This window comes from Sus scrofa, chromosome 10 (genome assembly GCF_054392235.1).
Source record: "Sus scrofa isolate SSC_HxYL_T2T_F1_AM1 chromosome 10, Sscrofa_HxYL_maternal_Yorkshire_Landrace_v2.0, whole genome shotgun sequence".
Taxonomy (NCBI): Eukaryota; Metazoa; Chordata; class Mammalia; order Artiodactyla; family Suidae; genus Sus; species Sus scrofa.
This window is the reverse complement of record NC_139392.1, coordinates 66,473,989-66,496,927: the sequence shown is the minus strand read 5'-3', so window position 1 is coordinate 66,496,927 and position 22,939 is coordinate 66,473,989. Positions and strand designations below refer to the sequence as shown.

The 22,939-nt window shown below is 46.5% G+C and overlaps 1 protein-coding gene across 14 annotated transcripts in view; it reads left to right on the top strand.

Moving 5' to 3' along the window:
- Positions 1-22,939, top strand: part of MPP7 (MAGUK p55 scaffold protein 7) — a 345,564-nt gene that overhangs the window by 79,002 nt on the left and 243,623 nt on the right. For 10 of the 14 annotated variants that reach the window (XR_014817810.1, XR_014817813.1, XR_014817812.1 and 7 more), the window contains exon 1: positions 1,122-1,297. The exons of 1 other annotated variant lie outside the window; for it this stretch is intronic. The gene's annotated coding sequence lies outside the window, so the exon portion shown is untranslated. Of the gene's footprint in view, positions 1-1,121; positions 1,636-22,939 lie in introns of those variants that run through there. 3 more of the 14 variants (XM_084979993.1, XM_084979992.1, XM_084979990.1) reach the window with 3 other exon arrangements.

The following is a 22,939-nucleotide window of genomic DNA, read 5'->3' as shown; positions in this document are numbered from 1 at the left end:
GCAGATGTGGTCTGAGATGACACTGCCTATGGGTCATTGGTCATTCCTCCATTCTCTTCTCCTTCCCTTCAAAGTCTGTCTCATCTACAAGTGCTATCCCATTCTTTTCTTAAAATTCCCCCCATTAGCTGAGTTTCCCAATTTATCTTCTAAATTTCTTTTTGCAGTCTACTTTTTTGGTGAAAGCTTTATTTTGTATTTGGATTCTAAATTCTTGCTATGAATCTGTTTAGTGTAGCTCATTATCCACTATGTGTTGGATAAATAGTAGTTCTATGGAAATAGCCTTTCTAACGTTCATGAACACAGCTCAGTCACAAGCTCAGTCATATTTATGAAGTTCTTTGAACCGGCTGAAGGGGGCTGATACCAGCACGGACTTTTTTGATGGCCTCAGACATTGCGTTTATCGTTGTGTTTTTCCCTATTGTGGAAGGATTCGTGCCCCGGATATCCTCAAAGTTTTTGCCTTTACCATTCTCTGCACTTTATTCATTTTCCATTAAAACATTTTTTAAAACTATGAAATTAATATAAAACACAGAAAGGTAATTACAAAAAAACCCAGAATTATCTCGCCGTCAGGGGTGAAAATTTTTTACGCCTTTTCTTTGCATATGCCAATTTCCCTTTGAAACTTATGTAGCATTTAAAAAAATACACATCGCTCTAAATACAAGCGATGTTAGAGATTAGCTGTTATTCACCAAGTTCATACGGAAATCAAAGACTCGGCTGAATAAGGAAGCTCGCTTCCAGCAAAGGAACCTGGGCTACCCGTGGTTCTCTCCAGGGAGACTGCTAGTGCAAGTTACGCCTAGTTCTGCAGCCACCTGGGAACCGAGGTGGGGCGGGGGAGGGGGGCGGAGCTTCGATGTTGAAGGTTGGGGAGAAGCGCTACAGGGCTGCCACCAATCGGGGCTCTGCTCTGTTTTCCGTTCTGACCAATGAGGGAGCGCGAGTGACGACGCTCTCTTCAAATTGAAGACGCCTACCCCCACCGCAGCCAATCGGAAGGCGCCTCTTGCATAGCGTCGGCCTCACTCTCGCTCCTCCCCGCCAGCCGCGGCCCCGCCCCGCCTCGCCGCGGGAGGGGGCAGAGGCGGTGACTCGCTGGGCTGGAGGTGGGGCCGGGCCCCCGCCGGGCTCGTGCGTCCTGCGCCCGCCGCGGCGGTGCGGATCCCGCAGGCTCCCGATTGTCCTTCGCGGCGGCAGCGGTCGCAACCTCTTTGCCTCCCAGCCGGGGCTGCTGGCGCCGGAGCGAGCGCGCTTCCGCGGGCACAGCTGCCCAGAGCAGGTAAGGGGACGCTCGGGCTGCAGCGCCTGTCCAAGCCCCTGTGCTGTGCGGGCGGCGGGGTTGGCCGATCGGGCCGCGTCCCCGGAGCCTCTCGCCCGCCTCGAGGCGCCTCCGCCCAGTAGCCCTCGGCGGCTGCACCTGGCTGGGCGGCTGGGCGGGGGCGGAGGCGGTGGTGGCACCCCCGGAAAGCGGATGAGGCGGCGGGCCCACCTCGGGGCGCAGGGACGTGCAGGTGCAGGGAAAACACGGAGTTGAGTCAGAGGGAGGCTCCGGGAAGAAGGACCTGCCAATACAGAGCGATAAGTGCGTGGCTCTTTTTCTTTTTTAATGCGAGAAAGGTACGTGTATACTTGGGTAGTGTTAATTACACATTTCCCGGAGACCCGAGCTTGGCAGTGCGTTTACAGAGGCACCTGATTTACTTATTATTTTTGCAATTCAAAGCAGCCTTTAATGTGAACTTATTTGGGGTTTTTTCTTAAGTGACAAGTAAAACCAGCAGTGTGACTCACCTTTGGGCTGAAGTGGGGAGTGTGCGGTGGGGGTGAGGGGCAGGAATGTGGGTGAGGAATGCCGTGCTGGGGTGAAATGACTGTAGGCGTGGGACCTTGTTTCTGTCACTCTTAATGAGTGGGTGTAGACGTGCAATTCTTTCTTCTTTTCCTAATTTTTCAAACATTAGCATTCGGATAAGAAAAGCCTTCCTGAAAACAATCTCTGGGCTTTAGGTATTAGCACCTGCTACCCACTCAGTCATACTTTGCAGACCAGCCCTAGTTGCCTATGTGGTTTGATTTACCTGTAAAGAAGCACCTTGAATCGCTATGAGCTTTTCTTTGATGGACTTAAATGGCCTTATCTCGTTTGCCGTTTTTTCACAAGTGCAATGAAGGTCACGAGTTTTAGCAGTAATGGCACAGCGGAGACTCTTGGAGCAGGGGCTCTCTTCCAGGTGCACTGCATTTAGGGCTTTTAATTGAGAGCCGCAGAGCGAGGCATCAGCCTTGGTATCCTCGTCCTCTCCGGAAGCAGGTAGCGCACTTCACGCCCATTTTACTGGTACAAAGACGGGAAGCCCTAGAGGTGAAAGGAGGTCTGCCTTGACTCCTTCTGTTACATCCTGTAATGGGTTTAATCCAATATCTAGTAAGTTTCCCACCTTCAAGCAAGCTGCTGCATTCCGATTTGATTCACATATACAGAGGTGGAGATGGTTATTTCCAAGTAAAATATTCTCTTAGGCTCCCCCCCCCCAGGTTGTTAAGATAGTTTGAATTTCACAAGAAAGGTAATTTTTCACAAAGGCAAGAAAACCCAGTGGTGCTGTGTGGAAAATCTCTATTTTAAGTTTGCAGAGGTTTTTCCCTTGAGGAAACCTTATCTTCTTTGTTTGCCTCTCAGGCTTAGCGTTGGACTTTGAGTACTGGTTTCTGACTTGAGCCAAACTAATTCATATTCATAAGGCAAATAAAAATGAAATGTAATACAGTTTAGTTGGATTTTGTTTCAGGAGTTTTTTGTTTTGTTTTGTTTTGCTTTTTAGGGCCGTACTTGCGGCATATGGAGGTTTCCTGGCTAGGGGTCTAAGAGGAGCTGCAACTGCCGGCCTATACCACAGCTCACGGCAGTGCCGGATCCTTAACCCACTGAGCGAGGCCAGGGATCGAACCCGCAACCTCATGGTTACTAGTTGGATTCGTTTCCGCTGTACTGCAATGGGAACTCCAGTTTCAGGAGATTTTTTTCCTATAAATTCAGACGTATTGCACGTGTAAAAATCACCTCTTCCTCGATTCTGATAACCTAAGGGAGTTTGGGGATGGATAGCAGGTTTACATGCATAGTTGGGAGGGTACCTTTGAGGGATGGCAAGGCTTGGGGACCTGGAGAGTTGTTAGATTATGTTCAATGTATTAGTCATCAGGAACACGGAAGTGTCTTATGAATTAACCAATGGAACTGTTTAATCATGAAGGAACTCCTTGTCTTCATGGCAGAGGCTCTGTTGCACAGAACATACATTTTGATAGAACTTATATAAGGCATCACTAACATTAGCTCTGTTTGCCCAGTTCTGATCGTGTTTACTCATTTATTTGTGCCTTAATATCTTTTCTTAATTTTTACTCTCCTGGTTAAATTAAAATTTCTAGCACCCAAGCAGAACGTTTTTTAAAAAAATTTTATCTTTATTTTTTATGACAGTATAGTTCATTTACAATGTTGTGCCAATGTCTGCTGTGCAGCAAGGTGACCCAGTCATACATATGTATATACGTTCCTTTTCTTAAATTATCTTCCATCATGGTGTATCCTGAGACAAACAGAACATTTTACAAAGAAGCCTTCGTCATCGGCTAGTTTGTGTCAAAAATGAGACCTCTTTTGATGAACACCTCTTACAGTGTGAGAAGCAGGAAAGAGATTTAGGCTATTTGTAAAGTACTTAACCTGTATTCTTACCTAGGGCTTTTAGCCTCCCCTGTGGTTTTCAGAGCTTCTACCCTTCAAAAAAGATTTAATGACACATGACACAACTTCCACTAGATGGTGCCCTGGGTGCTGTTTATTGGAGGTTTCAATCAGATTTTTGAAAATTGTTATTAGAAGCATTTCACTGACAAAGATTCAAACGGGCTGCATGGTCATCACGGACATTCAGATAGAACTTCAGTAAGTGAGTTAAGTCAGTTTTATTAAATGAGGTTATTTTTAAGGACATGGCAGCTTCATTTAAAGTAAGGGACATTGTTAGTAATTTTAGAAGTAACTTCTGCTGAAAAGGTCTGGTTCTCTCTGTGGTCAGGAATCTGGAACAGAGTGTGAATTTATTGGTCCTTATGTACACTTGAACAGTTTTTTTAAATGATTTCTGTTTTTTAAAAATCTCGTGAAATATGATGAGCTATTTGAGCATGGTTTTATGCTTTGCTTTCTTAGATTATTGATTCTTTAGAAGAAGAGGTGGAATAAAGTGGGCGTATATAGCAAGATTATTCTATATTTATCTATGAACAAATACTTACATTTATACAAAATTTATTTCCAGGCATTTAAAACAGGGTTTTTTCTTTTTTCTTTTTTCCCCCCTTGACTGCTCGCTTAATACATCTTTCTGCTCTTTTGGGAAAGAATGTGATTATCACTTAGGAGAGAAGGGGGAGCTTTCTCCCTTGGATGGTGGGAGCTGTTACATTTCTTGGTTATCGGTTAAATTGCTTGTCACAGTTGTCATGGAAGGGAGATGAGAAAACATAGCGGCTGCTTTGTTAAAAAGCTTTACCCATTTTAGAAATAGCAATGGCAGAATTTGTGGAGAAAAAAAAGAACTAGTTAGGATGATGGCATTTTGTGAGATGTTTTGGGGAAAACCCGATTATTATTTTTAATTTTTTTTAGGGCCACCCAGCAGGATATGGAAGTTCCCAGGCTAGGGGTCAAATGGGAGCTGCAACTGCCTGCCTACACCACAGCACACCAGATGGAAGGTGCATCTGTGGCCTATGCCTTATGGCAAAGCAGGATCCTTAACCCACTGAGCGAGGACAGGGATTGAACCCACATCTGCATGGATACTAGTCGGCTTCTTAACCCTCTGAGCCGCAATGGGAACTCCAGGGTTGGACTTTTAAAAGGCAGAATGAGAACTTGAGTGGGCAAGTCTCTAGGCGGTTGGTGGGTGCTTGTGTATATTTCAGTTCCACTGAACCTTGTGTGGGCAGGAGAGCTCTGGTAATTTGTTCCTTGGAACCAGCTCTGGTTCTCCGGAGAGCGGATGGTGGTTTGGGAGGGGAAATCATTAGGTGCCATTCCTTGTAGGAAAGTAGGTGCCAACGGGGCTGCCTGCCCTTGGATGACAGGTGGGTGGATGTAAGCAGCCAAGCAGGTTAAAAAGCTGCCTGAGTAGGCTTCCCAGAGCTCTCTGTACCTTGGCTGACATTAATCAAGCCCGTAAGTATTAATATAAAAGGGAGGTTTATATTAAACCTCCCATGGCCCAGCCTTGGGCTCCTTAACGCTTCAGTCTTCAGTTTGATGTTTTTAATCTTTAAACTAAGTACAACCCTGAACTTGGTCAAATTGATAACTTGAGTTGAGTATGCAAGTGAATCACTTGAAAGAGTTATTTGGTGTATGATAGGTTCTCAGTTATGGTAGGTGCTAGAATATACTTCTGATGCTCAGTCTTCCACTCCCTTTGGAAAAAGGCTTTATTAGAAATAGAGGAGTTCCCATTGTGGCATGGTGGAAACAAAGCTGACTAGTATCCGTGAGGATGTGGGTTCGATCCCTGGCCTCACTCAGTGGGTTAAGGATCAGGTGTTGCCCCGAGTTGTGGTGTGGGTTGCAGACACACCTGTGTTGCTGTGGTGTATGCCGACAGCTAGAGCTCCAGTTCCATCCACCCCTAGTCTGGGAACTTCCATATGCCTTGGGTGGGGCCCTAAAAAAGCAGGGCGGGGGGGAAGAAAGGAAAACCTTGAACATAGGAGATTCCATTGTGGTGTATTGGGATCAGTGGCATCTCTGGAGCTCTGGGACACAGGTTTGATTCCTGGCCCAGCACAGTGGGCTAAGGATCCAGTGCCTGCAGCTGTGGTGTTGGTCAAAACTGCTTCTGGGATCCAATCCCTAGCCTGGGGACACCATATGCTGCCAGGTGGCCAAAAGAGAAAAAAATACATGGAACTGGATTGCTCCTACTGGGCACTTGATTTGGGGGACAAAGAAGGCACTTGGTCCCAGTATTGCTTCCCCCCCATTTTTTTTTTTTTGCTTTTTAGGGTTGTGCCTGTGGTATATGGAGGTTCCCAGTCTAGGGGTCTAATAGGAGCTGTAGCCAGTGGCCTATGCCACAGCCACAGCAATGCCAGATCCAAGCTGAATCTGCAACCTACACCACAGCTCACAGCAATGCCCACTGAGCAAGGCCAGGGATCGAACCTGCGTCCTCATGGATGCTAGTCGGATTCACTAACCACTGAACCATGTTGGGAACTCCTCAGTATTGCTTTGAAAAGAGAAGGGTCAGGTCGGGTGCGGTAGAGGGCTGGTCTAGCTCATAGGCAGGATAATTTGAGCAGTTTTTGCTGTAGTATTATACAGTAGTATATACGGTAAAAAGCCTCTAATCAGCTCTACTCAGGATTAAAAACTTGCTCTTTGCAAGTCAGCGCCTCTGTATGTATACTCACAGCAGTTTGAATCTTGAGAATCAAATCTCTCTGAGGATTGTAACTTCTTTTTTTGGCAATTGGAAGTTTATGGAAGTGATGCTGTAAAAATTTGGAGTTGGGCCAAGGATCAAAAGGATTCTGAGCTAAGGACCCAGCTTCTACAGCTGATATTCAAAATATTTTTTTTCACCTTTTCCTAATATGGCTTGTGATTTAACTTGTAAAGATTCTATTTGGATGTCTGTGTTCTTTTCATGTTTGGAATTTAGCTCAATTCCCCAGTAAGGCCCATCAGAGCTGCCTCCCCCCCACGCCCGCCGCTTTTTAGGGTCGCCCCTGTGGCTAATGGAAGTTGCCAGGCTAGGGCTCGAATTGGAGTAACAGCCGCTGGCCCATGCCACAGTCACAGCCACTTGGCATCCTCAGCTGTGTCTGCCACCTACACCACAGTTCATGGCTACACCAGATCCTTAACCCACTGAGCAAGGCCAGGGATTGAACCTGTATCCTCAGGGATCCTAGTCGGTTCATTAACCATTTAGCCACAAAGGGACCTCCCAGAGCTGACTTTTTAAAAAAGATGATGTAATCAGGGCCCAAAGTAGGCATTTTGCCAGGTTTAGGCGGAAGATGTGTGCCCTGCTTGTGGGCAATGAGGAGGTGAATTATATCATTTTGGGGAGTTCCCATCATGGCTCAGTGGGTAACAACCTGACTGGTATCCTGAAGATGCAGGTTCAATCCCTGGACTCGCTTAGTGGGTTAAGGATCCGGCCTTGCCCTGAGCTATGGTGTAGGTCACAGACCAGGTTGGATCTTATGTTGTTGTGGCTGTTGTGTGGGCCGGCAGCTGCAGGTCTAATTCAACCCCTAGCCTGGGAACTTCTATATGCTGCGAGTGCGGCCCTAAAAAAAATATTATACATGTATGTGTGTATATATAATTTTGATCTGTTTACAGTCTTTTTTAATAGGATCAAAATTGTGTATCTTGGACTTGTCAAGATGGTAATCATTTCAACCTTTAACATACATGAAGTTGGGTATGAAGGCTCTAGACCATGCTTCTCAGACTTTAGCCTCGGAGCCACCTAGAGAGCTTGCTGAAATTCCGGTGGCTGGTTCGGCCTCATCTGGGGATGGGCCTTGAGAATCTGCATTGCTGATAAGTTCCAGGGTGATGGTTGGTGATGCTTCTGGGCCAGGGACCACACCTTGAAAACCACCGACAAGATTCCAGGGAGAATACGAATGTAGTGGTTTAGAATCTGGACTTTGAAAAGTGGTGAATTTGAACCTCTCCTCTGCTGCTTATTCCTTCTTGGACATCAGGCAAGTTTCTTACCCCTTGGAGTTTTCATTTCTTTCCTTTTTTTTTTTTTTTTGTCTTTTTGTCTCTTTAGGGCCACACCCGGGACACATGGAGGTTCCTAGGCTAGGGGTTGAATGGGAGCTGTAGCTGCCGGCCTGTACCACAGCCATTGCAATGTGGGATCCGATCCACATCTGCGACCTACACCACAGCTCACGGCAACGCCAGATCCTTAACCCACTGAATGAGGCTAGGGACTGAACCTGTGTCCTCATGGATACTAGTCTGCTTGGTTAACCACTGAACCATGATGGGAACTCCTCCTTTTTTTTTTTTTTTTTTTTTTTTGCCTTTTTACAGCCTCATTCATGGCATATGGAAGTTCCCAGGCTAGGGGTGGAATCAGAGTGGCAGCTGTCAGTCTATGTCACAGCCACCGCAACGCTGGATCTAAGCCATGTCTGTGACCTATGCTGCATCTTGTGGCAACACCGGATCCTTAACCCACTGATGGAGGCCTATGGATAGAACCTGCATCCTCATGGATATGAGTCAGGTTCTTAGTCCCCTGAGCCACAAGGAGAACTCCTGGTTTTTTACTTCTAAAATGGAAATAATGTAGCATTATGTTGTTAGGAATATTATGTAACCTCAAATGTGTGTAAAAACTTGAAGAACAGTGCCTCGAGGGTTGCAAGCATGCAATAAATGTTGGCTTTTAATCATAAAAGTCATTTAGTGAATGAAATAAATAGAATCCTGAATCTTGCAAAGTTGAGGTATATTCCTTAAGGACAGAAACTTTCATTTCCCCACATGGTGCTGTGGGAAAGATAGATGAGGACTCAATTACTTTCTTTTCTTTTTTTTTTTTTTTTTTCTTTTTTTTTTGCTTGTTAGGGCTGCCCCCGTGGCATATGGAGGTTTCCAGGCTAGGGGTTGAGTAGGAGGGACAGCTGCTGGCATACACACCACAGCCACAGCAACGTGGGATCCAAACCACATCTGCGACCTACACTACAGCTTCCAGATCCTTAACCCACTGAGCGAGGCCAGGGATCGAACCTGCGTCCTCATGGATACTAGTTGGCTTTGTTTCCGCCTGCGCCACAGCAGGAACTCCGAGGGCTCACTTCTGTTGAATGAATGAATAGTTTGTGGATCATAGTAATTTTCCAGGAACCTTTTTTAGAGACATAGAATATTCACATGGGTGGTGCCCCCCAAAAAAACTCTTTGGTCAAAATATATTGGCTTCCAGCTATAATCATTGTAGTCCACACTTCATAGAATAGGAGCTTTAAAGGTTGTTCCTGGGAGCTCGGTTATGAGAAATACCTGACAGTCATCTTTAGAACAGCTGCAGTCTCACCTGTAAAATGTAACATGCCCCCCGATGCAGGTCCTGGAGAGTCTCTTTCTGCAGCCTGCTGAATGCCTGCTGCATTTTCTCTCTGCTCCTCTCTGAGAGCCCCCTTCTCTCTGGCAAGCCTCTGAAAAGTTGCCCCACCCGTCACTTCCTGTCACAACCACCCGTTTTATTTCCGTTGTAGCAGCTGTCACACTCTTACCATAATTTTGTTTGCTCTTTATTGTTCCTTTTGCTGGAATGTCAGCTCCGAGGGCAGGGATCCCATCTTCCCTTCTGTGTTCCCAACACGGGGCACAGCACCTGGTGTGCAGGGATTGACCGCGCACTGGCTCAGTGACAGGGCGCCTGAGAGGGGACCTCTGCACATTAGGTGCACAGCCTGAGTGAATGGTCCTTCACCACTGTGGGTCCCCGTAAAGCCTCTTGTTTTATTGTTTCTCCCCTCCCCCCACAGGACCCTCTCTGGGGCATATTCGTAATTTCCTGAGTTCTTCCAGATTATCGCTTAGGATGGCTGCACTCTCTCCGGATGTTGCTCCCCACAATCTTGCTGCCCCCCACAGTCTTGCTGCCCCTTGGTCATTTTTGACCTTACAGCTTTTTCCAGTCTTATGCGCCATCTGAACACAGAGCTCTCTTGCTGTTCCCATTGGCGACCTCTGACCGCTAGTGCAATGAAGTGCCCAGGTGATGCCCACTAGGTGTGTAGGTCTCCCCGTTGATCAATCGGCATTGACCTGTTCTTTGCCTTTCATTCTGTTAGATTTCTTTATCTTCCTCCCCATGTTTCTGCCGTATTTACAGAAAATTTGTTGTTGTTGAATGTTCTAGATGCTAATCTCTTACTGGAGTTTTTTTTTTGGTCATCCTGTCGCATATGGAGGTTCCCAAGCTAGGGATTGAATTGGAGCTGCGGCTGCGACCTACACCACAGCCACAGCCACACCTGATCTGAGCCTCATCTGTGACCTACACACCACAGCTCATGGCAATGCTGGCTCCATAAACCACTGAGGAGGCCAGGGATGGAACCCGCATCCTCATGGATACCTTGGGGGGCTCATTGCCCATGAGCCGCAATAGGAACTCCCCTCCAGTTATTTGTAGATGAATAATATTCTATGGGGAGTACAGAAAAGCTGCCAGTTCAGTTCACAAGTCGTCTAGTTGGCACAGTTCCTTTTCCTTGAGATGACCACCATTCTCCAGGGACAGCTCAGGTTCTTGCGTGTACTTCCTGTTCTGTTACACAGAATATTAAAAAGATGGTTCCGGGATCAAGGTTTGCTGCAGCTGTTAATTCTCACCTTTTTCTTCAGGACTTTCATAGGTAAAGCTGGCATCATCTTCTCCAGGTTCCTCCCACGAGGACTGCATGGTTACTGTACGGTTGGTGCCCTGCCTGGCTTCATGCTAAGGTGCCAGCAGTCAGACACGCCCTGCTTGCACATGTCCGTGTCATGAAAATCACAGCCTGTCAGCCTTGTTAGACAAACAGTTTTGAGGTCACTGATGTCCTGAAAGATTGTTCAGGAGCCCCAAGGGTTCCTGGACCCTGGGAGCAAAGAGCTGGCCCCTAGCATCTTCCTGCCTGTGCAGCTGAGGGCCGCCTCTCCTGCTGATGTGTCGCCCTGAGGCTGCTGAACCAGATCCTGCTCCTTCCCTTACTTTACACCCAAATCTTCTTAGAAGCAGGGACCTGCTCCTTCTTGGCCTGGCTGTGCTGTATTTTTCCCAGTGAAAGAAAGTTTAGTAACACTAGGAAGGCACATACTGAGATCAGCAGACGTGTAGGAAGCGGTCCATAAACATTGCTAATGCTGGATTGATGTCTTTATCTTTTTTCTTTTTTATAATTTTTATTTTTTCCATTATGGTGGGTTTACAGTGTCCTGTCAATTTCTACTGTACAGCAAAGTGACCCAGTCATACATATATATGTGTGTGTGTGTGTATTCTTTTTCTCACATTATCCTCCATTATGTCCCATGACAAGTGACTAGATATAATTCCCTGTGCTGTACAGCAGGATCTCATTGCTTATCCACATTTGTTCATCTATTAAGGTGGACATACCCACAAAGAGACCTGGAAGAAACTATCCTGTGCATGTATCAAAAAATGTTCGTGGGAGTTCTCATGCGGCTCAGTGGGTTAAGGGTTCAGTGGTGTTGCAGGTGCCGTACAGGCGGCAACTGCAGTGTGGGTTTGATCCCTGGTCCGGGAGCTTCCACATGCCTCGGGTGTGGTCACAAGAAATGATGGGAAAAAATGTTTGCTTGGTAACATCATCCTAGTTCAGAAGAATTAAAGCAGGTAGTAACCTGTTGTAATGCTTTCAATTTGATGTGTGGTTTAGCATGTTCTGTTTTTTTATTTCCTGTAAATGGTAATTTGATCTTGATTTGATTCAGTTTCTCTTTCCCTTTTTTTTTTTTTTTTTTTTTTTTTTTTTGGCAGAATTGCTTGCTAGGTGGTGGAGGGTACTTGTAGCTGGATTCAGGCAGTGTTGGTTGTCTCTCTGCTTATGATGTCTATGGTCATTGATAATCATTGCCTAGATCCATCATTTTATTAGGGGTTTGCAAAGTGGTGATGTTTAAATTCCATCCTTTTTAAATTTTTAGGTTATTATTTTATTTTATTTTATTTTTTTTTGTCTTTTTGCCTTTTCTAGGGCCACTCCCGTGGCATAGGGAGGTTTCCAGGCTACGGGCCGAATCCGAGCTGTAGCCACCGGCCTACGCCAGAGCCACAGCAATGTAGGATCTGAGCCGCGTCTGCAACCTACACCACAGCTCACGGCAACACCGGATCCTTAACCCACTGAGCAAGGGCAGGGATCGAACCCACAACCTCATGGTTCCTAGTCGGATTTGTTAACCACTGAGCCACAAAGGGAACTCCTATTAGGTTATTTTAATAAAGAGAAGTTATATTACTTGAGATGTAGTTAGTATATAAAAAGCAGCTTAGATGTTTGATTAAAAAAATAGTTTTCAGCTCTATGAGATTATAGGACAAGTCTGTTCAGAATGAAGAAATTGGTCCATCATTTTTCTGTGAAACACCAAGCTCAGTTGCACTGGTTTGTAGAAGTAAGTAAATCCAAAGAAACTATTAGTAGAAAAGTCCTTTTGTTGTATTCTCCAAGTAGCTTAACTCATTTGAAATTAAGAAATAATGGTAGACACATCTTGGTGCTGTTAAAGGGATTGAAATTTTTTTGAGTTAAACCAAGATTTTTCTTGCCTCTAGAATAAGGTATTTATTCCATGTAATTCTCCTTTATGTATCTTCCATTGTGTCTGAGAGCAGAGTTGAAAGTGTATAAGTCATCCTTGCTTTGAAGGTGCTGATAGTGCAAGAAAACAGGTGACAGGTTGAACCTTTTATATAAATTTGTTACTGGCATTCTGTGGGTTGAATGATAAACAAAAGGTGTATTTATGACAGTAGTTCCCCCTCTTTAAAATTTTAACGTTGAGATTGGATGATAGAAAATAAAATATTCTTTGGAAAAAAAGGGAAGCAAATGGAACTGGAGTGTCTGTTGGAATTTGGGTGTGAGAAGGAGGAGAGGCAAATGCCTCTGGTCTTAAGCTGCTGACTTTCACCCTGATTCCTGCTCATGGGGACTTGAAACAGGTCCTCCTTCAGGTCAGGCTGGTTTTCAGCAGCCCCTCCCTCCCTGCATTCCTTCCCATAATTTGAGTGATTGCTGAATGCAAAACATGTAGTACCTAGACAACAAAAGATTATATAAACACTTGTACACATTTATGAAACCTCTCCTGGGAACCGATTATTGACAGTGTGCAGATCCTTTCATGCCCTGGTTTTTCCTGTATTTTCCCTCTCTGGTGTATTTCAGGTCCCTGTTCTCAGAAAAGTGCTTGATTTCATTATGGATACACTTCTTTTAACCACCTAGATTTGTTAACTTATTTTCAGTTCAGTGTCTTAGACTTTGTAAGGGATAACTGATTTTTTTTTTTTTTTTTTGGTCTTTTTAGGGCTGCTCCTGAGGCATGTGGAGATTCCCAGGCTAGAGGTCAAATCGGAGCTGTAGCCGCTGGCCTACACCACAGCCACGTCTATGTGGGATCTGAGCCGTGTCTGTGACCTACACCACAGCTCACAGCAACATGGGATTTTTAACCCACTGAGCGAGGCCAGGGATCGAACCCTCGTCCTCATGGATGCCAGTCAGGTTTGTTAACCACTGAGCCATGACAGGAACTCCTAAAGTGATCTTTGAATTGGCTTCTCATGTCCTCCATGTTTCCGATCTCCAGATGACTCTAGAGGTGGGTAATTAAATTTGCTCTTCTTTTTTTTGCGTAGGGAGCCTAAAATATCCCTAAGGGACAGACTGTGACTGGCATGGGAGAACTACTTATCAGAGTAGACATTTTCCTGTCTGAGAGTAATTAAGGACTTAATAAAAGCTTTGGGATGCTTTAACAGCTTGGGGACATGCTGGGTGATTACAGGTGACAGCTGCTGTTTTTCGATCCCTTGCTTTAAGCTAAGCACTGTGCTAAATAAGCTACCTCTCCTTAGGTATTTATGCTTAATTCTTACAGCAGCCCTTTGGGTTACTGTCATCTTTATTTTACAAATGGAAAAAACCCAAGCCATGGAGAAGTTAATTTGCCTTGAGACATATGAGTAGAAGGGGGTGAAGCTAGACTTCAAGCCCAGATTGACCTGGTCTTCTAAACATCAAAGACCAGATGGTGTGAGACTGTCATATGATTTGAATCCATATTGGACTTTTTCTCTGTTTTATACATCTTTTATCTCTCTTTCTTTGGCTCCTTACCTTAACCTGGACGAACACGAGGCTAATCAACTTTGGCTGGGGCTCTAAAATTCTCCACCAAAACACACCCCTCAAGGACAGAAGTTTATCCAGGAAACGCCTGAGGACTCTTCAAAGAGTAGCCCAACCGCAGGCTGGAAATTGTTCTAAAGTTTGTGTCTGATCTCACAGATTCAGAATCACTTGCCCTTGTGTCGCATTGACACTCCAGAGAGGTGTGTCATTTTCATGGCCGCCCTTGATCCCCTACAGTTGACCTCAGTTTGAGGAACGAGTTTGTGGGGCTTTGAAATGATGTCTTGATGGAATGTGGGGTTGGGGTAATTCACCCTGTTGGTAAAGTGGGGTCGAATGGGAAGGAGGCCACCGACACGTGCTGATGGACCCTGGGGTGTGTGTGTGTGTCAACGGAGGAGCAGGGAGTGGCACAGCCGTGGTGGGTTTGATGCAGGTTTGGGCAGGACGATGGAATGGATTTGAGGACTTGGTTCTCTTCCTCAGCCCCTGGCCTTTCTTTTCCTTTTTTTTCCCCCAAGGGCCATGCCCACGGCATATGGAGATTCCCAGGCTAGGGGTTGAAATGGACCTGCAGCTGCTGGCCCATGCCACAGCCACAGCAACGCAGGATCTGAGCTGCGTCTGCGACCTGCACCACAGCTCCCAACAACGCTGGATCCTTAAGCCACTGAGCAGGGCCAGAGATGGAACCCTTGTCCTCATGGACGCTAGTTGGGTTCGTTACTGCTGAGCCACAGCGGGAACTCTGTCACTGACTTTGCTTGCTCCAGTCTCTGGATTGTGGGCGTGGCTTCGGTCCTTGACCCGCCTCCAGGCCCCTCCCCCACAGCATGTCTTTGCCCTTTGTGGGCCCTCCCTTCTGTATGAGCAACTTCTCTTGGCCAGGTTCCAGCTCCCTTCCAGCCTCATTTCCTGAAGCTGGTCTGCAGTTGCTCTGTGGCATCACCCAGATGTTTGAATGTCTCAGAGGTGCCGTTGGTTTTGACTGAGTTTTCCCTCGGTTTCCAACTGTATCTCCACATGAGCAGGAAGAGAACCTTTGCCTGTCCTCTGTGGATTAGACACGGATCCCCATTTTTTTTTTTTCATTTTTGGCTGTCCTATGGCATATGGAGCTCCTGGGCCAGGGATCAGGTCCGAGCCACAGTTTCAACCTAAGCCGCAGCTGTGGCAATGCCAGATCCCCAACCCACTGTGCTGGGCTGGGGATCGAACCCACGTCTTAGTGCTCCCAAGACATTGCTGATCCTGTTGTGCCACAGAAGGAGCCCCCGGATCCGTATTTAATTAGCCAGGGGGACGGAACTCACTGGGAGGGGTTGGCCATACTGGCTGGAGCCACCTCAGCACTGCTGAGCTATGCTGGGAACTCCAGCACATGTTTTTTATTTATTTTTTTGTCTTTTTCTAGGGCCGCACCGGCGGCACATGGAGGTTCCCAGGCTAGGGGTCTAATTGGAGCTGTAGCCATTGGCCTACACCACAGCCATAGCAACACGGGATCCGAGCTGTGTCTGCAACCTACACCACAGCTCACGGCAATGCTGGATCCTTAACCCACTGAGCAAGGCCAGGAATGGAACCTGCAACCTCATGGTTCCTAGTCAGATTCGTTTCCACTGAACCATGGCGGGAACTCCACATTTTTTTTTTTTTAAATTAAAGTATAGTTAATATACAGTGTTGTGCCCATTTCTACTGTGTTGTTAGTATTATTTTGTGGTACGAATACTTGATGGAAGATCCGCCCTCTGGGCAGATGAAGTGTGCGGTGCGGTGCTGGTAACCGTGGTCCTGGTGAAAGGCAGATCTCTGGGACTCATCTAGGAAAGCTAAAACCTTTGTCTCACATGTCCCCCCCTCCCCTCACCCCTGGAGACCACCATCCATTCTGCTGCTGAGTTCGGCTGTTTCAGATACATCGTCTAAGCGGTATCATGTTGTGTTTCTGCCTGTGACTGGCCTCTTTCCCTAAACACAGTATCCTCCAGTTCATCCACGTCATCCCCAAGGGCAAATTCTCCTTCTCTAAGGCTGAATGGGAGCTCCTATTGTGGCTCAGTGGTAACAAACCCAACTAGTATCCATGAGGGCTCAGGTTCAGTCCCTGGCCGTGCTCAGTGGATTAAGGATCCAGTGTCACCATGGGCTGTGGTGTAGGTTGCAGAATTGGCTTGGATCCTGAGTTGCTGTGGCTGTGGTGTAGGATGGCAGCTGCTGCAGCTCCAAATCAGCCCCTAGCCTAGGAACTTCCACCTGCGGCCCTTAAAGTCAAAAAAAAAAAAAAAAAAAAAAAAGGCTGAATAATATTCTAAACTTTTGTGAATTCAGGTTGCAGCTCTTCTTTTTTTTTTTTTTTTTGTCTTTTCTAGGGCTGTACCCATGGCATATGGAGGTTCCCAGGCCAGGGGTCTAGCTGTAGCTGTAGGCCTACACCACAGCCACAGCAATGCCAGATCTGAGCCGCCTCTGCAACCTACACCACAGCTCACGGCAACGCTGGATCCTTAACCCACTGAGCAAGGCCAGGGACCGAACCCGAAACCTCATGGTTCCTAGTCAGATTTGTTAACCACTGCGCCACGATGGGAACTCCTGCAGCTCTTCTTATCTCTGGTCTTTAGAATGAAGGCAAATTATTTAGCCTCTCTTAGCCTCGATTTTTCTTACCTCCCGTGTGGATGCCGAGACTAGGTCAGATGATGCCCCATAGCACGTGGTCTGGTGTCTAGCACCGACCAAGGCTCAGTAAAGGGAGTTGCTATTCATTATTAAGTCACACTGTTGTCGGGGACACTAAAAAGCTGATTTCCCATCTCGGGGGCTGGTCACTAAGCAGATGCTGTCACTTCTTCCTTTGTGGTCTCCTGGCCACCCTCTCTCTGTCGCCATTACTCCACAGAGTCAGATCTGTGGGTTGTCCCTCGTGGGCACGGCTGCCTTCGTTCTTGTATTGGTGCAGAAGTGATCTTTCTTTTCAGATGTGGCCCTCCACTGACTCTGGCTCTCCCATGTGGAGCCAGGTGACTCCAGGTGGCTTTCAGAGTCTGTCGTCTTCAGGCCCATGTGTGGTCACCTTCCATTACTCTTTCGTCCACACCCTCTGCCCCAGTGATGTAGGAATGTGTTCTGAGATATCCATTTTCTTTTCTTTTCTTTTCTTTTTTTTTTTGGCTACCCTGCCCCAGGGACCAGATCCGAGTAGCAGTTGCAGTGGATCCTTTAACCCACTGCTCCTGGTGCTGCAGAGATGCTGCCCATCCCGTTTCACTGCAGTGGGAACTCCCTGAGATGTCAGTTTTCTTTCGTGTTTGTCTGAACGGACATCCCGGGTGGCTTCACCCAGGTTGAACCCACTGTCTCTCTGGACAGCTTTGACCTTGTTATGGGGGCCCAGGGTCCTCCATTAGCTCTGAGCTTTCCAGATCTCTGAGGTGGTCAGGCCTGGTTACCACCCCTCCTGGTCAGGCCCTTGGCCTGCCCTTAGAGGTTGAGAGTCTATTCAGAAATTCCATTACTCAGTTGCTCCTGTTGATTTAGAGTCAAGAAGGAGTTCCCTGGTGGCACAGTGGGTTAAGTATCTGGTGTTGTCACTGCAGCAGCTTGGGTTGATCCCTGGCCCAGAGACTTTTGCATGCTGCAGGTGTGGCAAAACAAACAAACAAAACCCCCCCCTAGAAATCACACCCTAAACCCTGTTAAAAGGCACTTTGTTCCCAGATGCATTTCTCCTTTATCTTGCCTTTTTTTTTTTTTTTTTTTTTTTCCCTTCCTCCCCTCATTTTTGGCTGCCCTGTAGCACGTGGAGTTCCCAGACCAGGGATCAGATCCGAGTCACAGGCTCAAACCACAGCCGTGGCAACACCGGATCCTTAACCCACTTTGCTGGACGTTGCATCCAACCCACATCCCAGTGCTCCCAGGTGCCATCCCAGTGCTGCTGATCCCCTTGTGCCACAGCAGGAAATCCTCCTTTACCCAAAACTGAAGTGTTGAGTGGGTAACAGTCCGTTTTTGTGTATCAATTTTTGTCCCCTTAGTTTAAGGGGCCTGGGCAGCTGCTAAAAATGAATCTCTTGTTGGTTAAAAAAAGGTGTGTGTGGGGGGTGGGATACAGGCTATGGGAGCTGCTGTTTTCCTTGGTCTCTGGAGCCCCCTGCCCTTCCTGGGCCAGCTGTCAGGCTTCCTGCTGTGTCTTGGGGCTCCGGGGCTGTGTCCTTGGTCACGTGGCCTGACTGCACCTCCCATATTCTTCTTTGTTTTTTCTTCCTAAAATTATTGAATTTTCAGGGGTTCCCTTCGTGGATCAGTGGTTAACAAACCCGATTAGCATCCATGAGGATGCAGGTTCAATCCCTGGCCTCGCTCAGTGGGTTAAGGATCTGGCATTGCTGTGAGCTGTGGTGTAGGTCGCAGGTGCAGCTCGGATCCCGTGTTGCTGAGGCTGTGGTGCAGGCCGGTGGCTACAGCTCTGACTTGACCTGGGAACCTCCATATGCCATGGGTATGGCTCTAAAAAGACAAAAAATTTATATATATATACACACACACGCACATAAAAAGTAAAATTATAAGATTTTTTATTAAAAAATAGGAAAGAAGATCAAATAAACGAGGAGCATTCTGTTTGTGTAAGACGTTACCCAATACCAAGTGGTAGCTGTCCCTAAATTTACTTTATTTTTTTAGGTTTTATTGACGTATTCTCATGTTCTGACCTCGGTGCCTAAATCATTTCTGTGTGATAGTAATTTGCATTTAGCTACAGCAAAGATTTGAACCTCCTAGGGTTTAATGGTAGGGACCCTTTGAGCCACTGGAAGAAGGAGGAGTGGATGGAAGGTTCTGGAGGGTGGGGTTTGTGCTTATTCTCGCATTGCTGCTGCCCATCTGCTCCAAGGGATGCTTGAGTGAATGCCCAGCTTTCTTCCAGAACCTGCTGCGCGTTTCCATAGTGAGCAGGCGAGGCCCAGATGGTGGGTTAAGAGGTTCACCTCAAGGAACCAGGAGGTGCCCAGTGACTCTGTGGGTGGCTGGTCTTTGAGGGGGTGGGACAGGGCCTGGGGACGGACACGAGGTGGGAAGGTAGACTTGGGACGTGCTCAGAGTGTCTTGTAGCTTCTTCCTTCTGGAACCTTCCTCACAGCTCCTCCCGTTTCCCAGTTGTCCTGCCCCCCCGCCCCCCAACAGATGAATATCAGGAGACTGAGCCAGAGGTCAGACCTGCTGATTCGACCCCTCTGTTTCAAGAATAAGTAGAAGTTGGCTGCTTGGTGAAGGGAGCATCGCCCCGTGTTCCCTGGAGTCACTCAGGCAGATGGGTCAGAGGTGTCTCATGCCATGTTTTCATTAGGAGAGAGATTTGGATCCTGTTTTGGGGGAGTAATTTGGGTAAAATTTCAGACACATTGACCGGCAGAGAGACCACAATAAACACCATATGACCTTCCCTCCAGATTAACAGATGTTAATATTTGGGCATATTTGTTTGAGATTTTTACTGTTTACTTATTTATTTGTTTTATTGAAGTGTAGTTGTGGCATTACTTTCTCCTGTACAGCGAAGAGTTTCAGTTATACACAAACCTATACCCTCTTTTTAATTTTTATTTATTTATTTTTTAGGACCTCGCCTAGGGTATAATGGAAGTTCCCAGGCTAGGGGTCGCATCAGAGCTGCAGCTGCCGGCCTCTGCCACAGCCACGGCAATGTGGGATCGAAGCTGCCTCTGCAACCTACACCACTGCTTGTGGCAACGCTGGATCCTTAACCCACGGAGCGAGGTCAGGGATTGAACCCACATCCTCACGGACACTGTGTTGTGTTGTGTTCATAACCTGATGAGCCACTACAGAAATGCCTGGGAAGTGTGTTATTAAAAAATTTTCCCTTTATCTTGGGCTAACAGTTGTTAGTTTTTAAATAGTAAGACAATATTTCTTTTGATTTCTAAATACACCTAAATGTAACATTAGTCCTCATGGTACTAGTCTTGTAAGCAAGCTTTGTTATCATTCTGGTGGACATTTCACTGGGATAGCCCACTTTTTTTTTTTTTTCCTTCTTTTATGCCTTTTCTAGGACTACTCCTGCGGCTTATGGAGGTTCCCAGGCTAGGGATCTAATTGGAGCTGTAGCCGCCGGCCTGCGCCAGAGCCACAGCAACTCGGGATCCCAGCCGCATCTGTGACTTACATCACAGCTCATGGCAAGGCTGGATCCTTAACCCACTGAGCAAGGCCAGGGATTGAACCCACAGCCTCATGGTTCCTAGTCAGATTCATTAACCACTGTGCCACCACGGGAATCCCTGGGATAGCCCATCTTGACCTCATGCAAAAACCTAAAGTGGAAAAACAGGCCCACTTTTACGTTTTTTTTTTTTTTTTTTTTTTTGTCTTTTTAGGGCTGAACCCTCGGCATATGGAGGTTCCCAGGCTAGGGGTCGAGTTGGAGCTGCAGCTATAGGCCTATGCCACAGCCATGTGGGATCTGAGCTGCTTCTGTGACCTGCACTGTACCTTGCAGCAGTGCTGGATCCTTAACCCACTGAGCGAGGCCAGGGATCGAACCTGCATCCTCATGGACACTATGTCGGGTTCTTAACCTGCTGAGCCTGCAACAGGAGCTCTGAGGCCCACTTTTAAATTTACTTGATTCCTGTTTATGGCATCACTGTCCTTTGCATATCTAAGATTAGGGACTGTAGAGTCATTGTTGGATTCTGACATCTCTATTTTTTACTTTTAGACCTGCTTTTCCCCTTAACATTCTCGAATTTCTTATATTCTTTTTTTTTTTTTTTTTTTTTTTTTTTTTGTCTTTTTAGGGCCATACCCTCAGCCTATGGATGTTCCTAGGCTAGGGGTCAAATTAGAGCTGTAGCCGCTGGCCCATACCACAGCCATAGCAACCCCAGACCTGAGCCACGTCTGCGATCTACACCACAGCTCACAGCAATGCCAGATCCTTAACCCACCAACTGAAGCCTGGGATAGGACCTGGGTCCTCATGGAGACTAGACAGGTTTGTTACCGCTGAGCCACAAGGGGAACTCCTTGAATCTCTTGCATTCTGATCGCATTGCTATCATCTGGTTTAAGTCTGCTCACCTCTGACCCAGCTTAGTAGCTCCTTTGCTGAATATGCAGCCTCCAGTGTCCCCTGTGCCCTGTTACCAGATTTAAAACCAATGCTTGTTTTCAAAGAGGACTTCTCCCGAGTGGACCCTTAAGGGCCCCGAAGTTGCCATAGTCAAACCCCAGTTCTGCCGCTTACCAACTATATAGCCTTGAATGTGTTGCAAATATTTCTAAGACTCAGTTTGCTTGTGGGTTTAGGTTATAGGGCTTGAAATCAGAGAATACACATGAAATCCTGTAGTTGGCACTCTAGTGTTCCTTCTGTTATTCCTAATCACATCAGGCCTTAATCCCTTTACCCAGATGTCACTGTTTTTCATATTGTGCTACTTATTCCCTAGGGATTCAGCTTTAGCCTTTTAAAACCACTAACGTTTTGTGTCATCGGTTCGTCTTTTGTTGACTTTTTAATCCCCTTCCCCTTCAAATCAAACCTTTGCATGCATGTAACCTATGCTCTTGCAAATATATACACCTGCCTAATTGGGTCCATCACTTTTTCATCTGTAGTGTCTGTCTTTGTTTATTTTCTATGCATTCTTTAATAATCCTACCCAAAGACCCTCTTTCCTGTTTCTTTTTTCAACACAAACCTAAAGCACTGTGTTACTTTGTTTATGTAATACTGTCTCATTAGTTTAGTATCTTTAGGTAGAAGGCATTTATTTTTATTTTTATTTTTTATTAGAGTGTAGTCGACTTACAGTGTTGTGTCAGTTTCTGCTGTACAGCAAAGTGACCCAGCCATACATATACACACATTCTTTTTCTTATCTTCCATCATGTTCTATCCCGAGAGACTGGGTGTAGTTCCCTGTGCTGCACAGCAGGACCTCATTGCTTATCCATTCTAAATGGAAGAGCTTGCATTACTAACCCTAAACTCCCCGTCCATCCCATGCCCTCCCTTCTCCCCCTTGGCAACCACAGGTCTGTCCTCTATGTCTGTGAGTCTGTTTCTGTTTTGTAGACAGGCTTACCTGTGCCATCTTTTTGATTCCACATATAAGTGATATCATGCAGTGTTTGTCTTTCTCTGATCTCTTAGTTGTGATCGTCTCTAGGTCCATCCATGTTGCTGTGAATGACAGGACTTCATTTAAAAGATGGCTCTTTAAGGTTTCTGTGTAGCCAGTGTGTTGGAGGCAGACAGGAGTGGATCTAGTGAGGGTGGTTAGGACGTGGCTGACATGGGGAGAGTGTGGTGTGGACAGCGCATTGGTGGCAGTGCCGTGGCAGGAAGACCACAGGATGCACTGATTGGTTGGATGTAAGAGATGAGGGAGAGATTGGGCTCAACTTGGATGGCTGTGACATTCACCAAGAGGGTATGCAGGAGAGTGCATTTTGGGGGGTATCCAAAAGATGCGTTCTTTTTTTTTTTTTTCTTTGTCTTTTTAGGGCTGAACCCTCAGCATATGGAGGTTCCCAGGCTAGGGGTCAAATCGGAGCTGCAGCTGCTGGCCTACATCACAGCCACAGCCACGTGGGATCTGAGTCACTTCTGTGACCTACACCACAGCTCATGGCAATGCCAGATCCTTAACCCACTGAACCTGAGTCTTCATGGATGCCGGTCCAGTTCGCTAACCGCTGAGCCACGAAGGGAACTCCAGATGTGTTCATTTTTAAACATGTTGAGTCTGAGGTTGTTTGCAGTGAACTGAGGCTTGCTCTTGGATAGATGCTGGGCCTTGAACAGGGGTAGAGAGCTGGAGATTCTGCTTACAGGTGGTAATCGCAGCTAAATTTGTTATTCTTTTTTTGCCTTTTTTTTCCAGGCCGCACTTGC